Raw genomic sequence first — 6,000 nt, forward strand, 5'->3', positions numbered from 1 at the left:
GGCCTAAAAGGAAGAAATAACAGTCACGTCTATAGTCTGCAAGCTGGCCAATAACTTTTCATCTAATGTGAAACTACAGAAAATGGATCCATCCAATAAGCTTGGTATGAAGTACAGTTTTGTTGTTCTAGTTTTTATTTAATCAAATGCTGATTTTAAGTTGATGGGTTTTTTTGTTGTTTTGATTTTTGATTATTTTTCCTTCCATCTGAAGAGGCAACAAAGAAATAATATAAATTAATTAACATGCAATAAATAAAATAAGGTATTCAGGCATATGCCCTGACCTGGATGGCCCAGGCTAGCCTGATCTCGTCAGATCTCAGAAGCTAAGCAGGGTCAGCCCTGGTTAGTATTTGGATGGGAGACCACCGAGGAATACCAGGGCCGCTGTGCAGAGGAAGGCACTGGCGAACCACCTCTGTTAGTCTCTTGCCATGAAAACCCCAAAAAGGGGTCGCTATAAGTCGGCTGCGACTTGACGGTGCTTTACACACACACATTCAGGCATATAGTGATGAAGCATTTGGTGGAAAGCTTTAGAGTTTAAAAAACATTGTGTTGTTGAGTAAGAACATAAGAACATAAGAAAGGCCCCGCTGGATCAGACCAAGGCCCATCAAGTCCAGCAATCTGTTCACACAGTGGCCAACCAGGTGCCCCCAGGAAGCCCCCAAACAAGACGACTGCAGCAGCACCATCCTGCCTGTGTTCCACTGCACGTAATATAACAGGCATGCTCCTCTGATACTAGAGAGAATAGGGATGCAGCATGACTAGTTTCCGCTTTTACTAGCAGCCATGAATAGCCCTCTCTTCTATGAACATGTCCACTCCCCTCTTAAAGCCTTCCAAGTTGGCAGCCATCACCACATTCTGGGGCAGGGAGTTCCACAATTTAACTATGCATTGTGTGAAGAAATACATTTTCTCATCTCTGGAAATACCACGGGTACCGTATGACTTCAGAGAAGGATGGACTGGGGGTAGGGTTGCCAGCTCTGGGTTGGGAAATACCTGGAGATTTTGGGGTCTGGAGCCTGAGGACAGCAGGGTTTGGGGAGGGGAGGGACTTCAATGGAGTATGATGCCATAAAGCCCACCTTCCAAAGCAGCCATTTTTTCCAGGTGAACTGATCTCTGTCACCTGGAGATCAGTTGTAATAGTGGGAGATCTCCAGCCACCACCTGGAGGTTGGCAACCCTAACCGGAGAACAAAATTCTGGGGGTACCAGTTAGTTGGGGAGCCAGAGGGTTGCTGTAGTATGGTTATGGGAAGCGACAACAATGGGCAAAGGCTGTCCTCGTTTTCTCCTCCCCGGCAGTTGCTGGCTCGCAACAAGATGAGCCAGACTGGGTCCCAGAATCAGACCTCCCCGGATGAAGTTTGTTTCAGCTGGCCTTGGGGGTGGCTGTTGAAGTGCCCTGGTTGTCTTATAGAGTCCAATGAAGACAACTAGGAGGAGGTTAAAAAGAGCAACAGTTCTTTAGTTAGCTAAACACAGACCTGGGGGTGAAATAACCCACAAAAAAGATGTGAAGAGTTACTCGCCCGAGAAACAAAGGAAAGTCAGTAACATTTATGCATTCGCATGGGGCAGGCCCATGGCTGCTGACAAGCAGATTGATACACAAAAGCACCAATACACATTAAGTGTCTACTTCACTCTAATTTGCACAACCTATAGACATTGGCCGAAGGCTATCTCTAAGCCAGTTCTAGGTCTTGTGATCTTAGTAACTAGAAAACGCATTCCTAAGGATGAAGGTAATTCAGAGCTCTCTACTGGTGAAAGGCCGTACCAAGCACAGAGAGCATGATTTGTTGGTTCATGGCTCCCGGATGCCAACTTCCCAAAGCTTCCATGTGTGTGCATATGAGTATATAGTATTTTATACCAGCCCTTATATCTGGGCATTACACTGTCAGCTTAGGAACTCTTTTCTCCTAGACATGTGGCCATTTTGCTAATGTGTGTGTGCATGTGTGTGTGTAAAGTGCCGTCAAGTCGCAGCCGACTTATGGCGACCCCTTTTGGGGGTTTCAGCTGGCCTTGGGGGTTTCCATGGCAAGAGACTAACAGACTTCGCTAATACACAGAAGGAAATCCCAATCCTCATTGAACAAAGTGGGGCCTGACTTCCGAGCAAGCTTACTCTTCAGTCAGAGGGTATGGATTTGCGGCAAGACTAGGGCTGCCAGCTCCAGGGTGGGGAATACCCGGAGGAGGGCCCGGTTTGACTTCAATGCCATAGCGACCAATTGCCAAAGCGGCCATTTTTCTCCAGGGAAACTGGTCTCCACTGCCTGGCGATTAGTTGTAATAGCAGGTCTCCAGCCACCACCTGGAGGTTAAAAATTATAAGTTATAAAGTATAAGTTATAGAAAATAAAAATTATAAATATTAAATAAAAATTAAAAATAATTTTTATTTTCTATTTTATAATTTTTATTTTCTATTTCATATCGAGCCTTTGTGCTGTTGTTCTTTGTACTTAGTATATGCCAGCATAAATAGTTTGTTCCTTTAGTACCACCCGGAGGTTGGCAACCCCAAGCCTGACTAGAGTTGCCAGGCCCCTCTTCGCCACCGGCGGGAGATTTTGGGGGGCGGATCCTGAGGAGGGCGGGGGTTGGGGAGGGGCGGGACTTCAAGGCCACGGAGCCCAACGGCCAAAACGGCCGTTTTCTCCCGGGGAACTGGTCTCTACCGGCTGGAGATCAGTTGTAATAGCCGGGGATCTCCAGCTCGTGCCTGGAGGCTGGCGACCCTAAGCCTGACCTCTCTTAGGGGCAGAAGTTATCCACATGGCTCGTCGATCGGCTGAACTCCCCTTTAGTATTAAAGGCACAAAAACGCCCTCCTCTGTTTTGGCGCCCGTTCCCTCGGAGGCAGGCCTGCGCCGCGGCCTTCGCAAAGGACCGCTCGTTCCCCAAGGGCCGAGCCGAGTTCAAAATGGCCGCCGCTCCTTGCGAGGCTCCGTCCGCCTCACAGCCACGAGCCCTCGCTTCCCTTTGCGCTTCACAAAACCAGGTCCGCACAGGCCCCCTTCCTCTCTCGGCTCGCTTAACTTCAACACGGATGACTCGGGCACAAACGGAAGAAGGGGAAGCGGAGAAGAGAGACGCGGCGTTTCACCCGCTCGGAGCATTTCTCCCCCCCCCCCTCTTCTGTGCAATGACTTATCTTGTAGCTGATCCCTGCAGTGGGGCAACCGTTTTCAAGCACAGGCGTTGAGCTCACGGATTATAATAAACCGGGTTTATCTTTGGCAAGATCCCACATGCTGATGAAAGAAAAAGAAAAACGCCTCAACAGCTTCGTGGAGCTTCAAAATCTTCCCGGGGAGAAGTCTCTATTCCTTCCGGATAAGGAAGATCGAGGCAGCAACTCCACGTATGTGGTTCCATGGTGTAATGGTTAGCACTCTGGACTCTGAATCCAGCGATCCGAGTTCAAATCTCGGTGGAACCTAAAAATTATTCCATTTTTTTTCGAAACCTTCATTGACAAACTTATGTATGTTACTGCTTTTTCGAAGCCCGCGATTCAGATGGGAAATGTGCTCCGGTTAAGGAGCTTCTGCGGGAAGAGAGCATGTGCCTTCTTTCTCTTCGAGGACTATTTTATGATTTTACATAAAGAGTTTAAAAAAACAACAACCTGTAGATCGATTGAAGAACGGGTATTCTTTAAAAAGGCATTTTAAATTGATACTTGATACCGCGTAGGAAACTGTTCATTCATACAAAGAATAATGTCTACTTTCGTAAACTGTACCCGGCCAGTTTGGCAGCAAAACATACCCAGGGCAGAAGGTAGTCATGAATTATGTAATTATTGTCCTCGTACATCGTTTTACATCGTTATTAAGGCAAAAGCACAGGAAAGGAAGAAAACATACTTGACAGAACGAACGTGGGAAACGTGCTAATAGGCAACTTTTTAAGCACTTGGGCTGCCCGGTGGTTCTATGGTGTAATGGTTAGCACTCTGGACTTTGAATCCAGCGATCCGAGTTCAAATCTCGGTAGAACCTGTAACAGAAGGGAGTCATTTTACCGCAGTCCCTTCTGCTTTTTTTTTTTTATTAGTTGTTACTTAGAAAGGGAGAAGTATGCGTGTGTTGTTTTATAGGACTTGTACAAGCCCTCTTACTCCTGCAAGATCTGAAAAGACTCCAGCTGTCAGTTTAAAAGCGTATGATTGCAACGCGCACACCCACACTCAACACTTTTGCAGAGACGGGGTAAACCGGTTTCCAATGATAGATCTGAAGAAGCGGACTGTGGCTCACGAAAGCTCATACCTTGCCAGAAATTTTGGCCATTTCTGCATGGGAGGTTTTGCCTTGGATTTGCTGCTGTGTAGATGCAAAAAAAAATTTTTCCCATCTGAATTCTCAATATTCTGCATGGGGGCTTTTTTATGAGTTTTGAGAATTTGGGCGGGGGAATGTGCATCTAGGGCGCAGCAAATCCAAGGCAAAACCTCCCATGCAGAAATGGCCTTAAGTTAGTCCTTCAAGCGGTTTCCAATGGTTAGTCCAGGTTTAACCAGGACATCACGTTGGTGAGTTTCCCCCAGCATTTCTTTATTCTCAATCGCGACAACCAACAAAACCAAAGTGACCCTTATTAACATCCCAAAAGTAGATCCATCGTTTTTGCACACTAAACTGAGAGGTGGAGCCAAGAATGCGAAACAGCAAGACAATGGTTGTGCGGACGGAAGAAGATTGATACCTGGCTGACTGTCAGCTAGGGTCCCACTTCCTCCGCCCCACTCATTCTCAATGGGCATGGATGCACGGGAGGTTTTGCATTGGATTTGCCGCTCTCTAGATGCACATTTTCCCCATCCAAATTCTCAGAACTCTACATGGGGGCTGATGGTTGAGTTTTAAGCATTTGGGTGGGGAACATGTGCATCTAGAGAGCAGCAGATCCAAGGCAAAACCTCCCGTGCATAAAGGGCCTCAACTTGTGTTTGAGTAAATATGACGTGTTGAGACCAAATGCTCCAATTTCAGATTTATTCCCAATTTAAAACAAAAACAAAAAAAACCACTTATGAACATTTAAAGTGGTGTTAAAAGCTTTACAGTGCAGTCATTTGCACAGTTATTCCAGTCTAAACTCAGTGAAATCAATGAATGGGTTTAGAATAGAGTGATTCTGCATAGGGTTGCATTATAAAATAGGTAATAGTCCTCACATAGAAGGGCAATGGGAACCTGAGAATGTATGTATGTCTATAGCAGACCTACAAAAAAAAAAGAGAGAAAACACACCTAACACCATGATGATATTTATTTATTGTTTGGGTTTCTATCCCGCCCTCAATCCCCAGCCATAGCCGAGCTCATATTTAAAAACATTATTTCAAGCAAATGTAGCTTTCAAAGGAAATCTTCGTGAGCAGCAGAGCTTGTGACACTGCAGTATTTGCAACAGGCGAGCACACTGCATGATGGAACCCGTCTCGGTACATCGATCCTGAATAACAAGCACACCATGACAAAAGCGACATGTGCAGACAGACATGGGTACATGCTTGTATCGTCCCGCCTATTACAACACACGCTGCATTCCGACGACCCACGGAACAGCTCCCTCTAGTGGCCATTCTTGCATAGCCCCTTCGCTGGAAACGGGCAGCCCGGCACAAAATCGGCCGTGTAGATGTCAATTCGGTGAGGCCGTTTATGCACGGGAGGTTTTGCATTGGATTTGCCGCTCTCTGGATGCATTTTCCCCATCCCAGTTCTCAGAACTCTGCATGGGGGCTTATGGTTGGGTTTTGAGAATTTGGATGGGGGAAATGCGCATCTGGAGAGCAGTGTGCCTTCCATTAGATGTTTTTGCAATGCACAGATGCGCAGTGTGCTTTCAGAGCATTTAGTGCGGTTATTTCTTAATACCTCGTGATAACTTTACAAAATATATCACAAAAACAGCAAAAACCATCCTTTTAAAAAGGATGTGTCTTTATTT

General features: G+C 46.2%; 2 non-coding genes across 2 annotated transcripts; both read left to right on the forward strand.

Moving 5' to 3' along the window:
* Positions 1-3,406: 3,406 nt before the first annotated feature.
* On the forward strand, positions 3,407-3,478 carry TRNAQ-CUG (transfer RNA glutamine (anticodon CUG)). Its single transcript has one exon. It is a non-coding gene; the product is annotated as a tRNA-Gln (tRNA).
* Positions 3,479-3,971: 493 nt separating this feature from the next.
* On the forward strand, positions 3,972-4,043 carry TRNAQ-UUG (transfer RNA glutamine (anticodon UUG)). Its single transcript has one exon. It is a non-coding gene; the product is annotated as a tRNA-Gln (tRNA).
* Positions 4,044-6,000: the final 1,957 nt, after the last annotated feature.

This window comes from Euleptes europaea, chromosome 1 (assembly GCF_029931775.1).
Source record: "Euleptes europaea isolate rEulEur1 chromosome 1, rEulEur1.hap1, whole genome shotgun sequence".
Lineage (NCBI taxonomy): Eukaryota > Metazoa > Chordata > Lepidosauria > Squamata > Sphaerodactylidae > Euleptes > Euleptes europaea.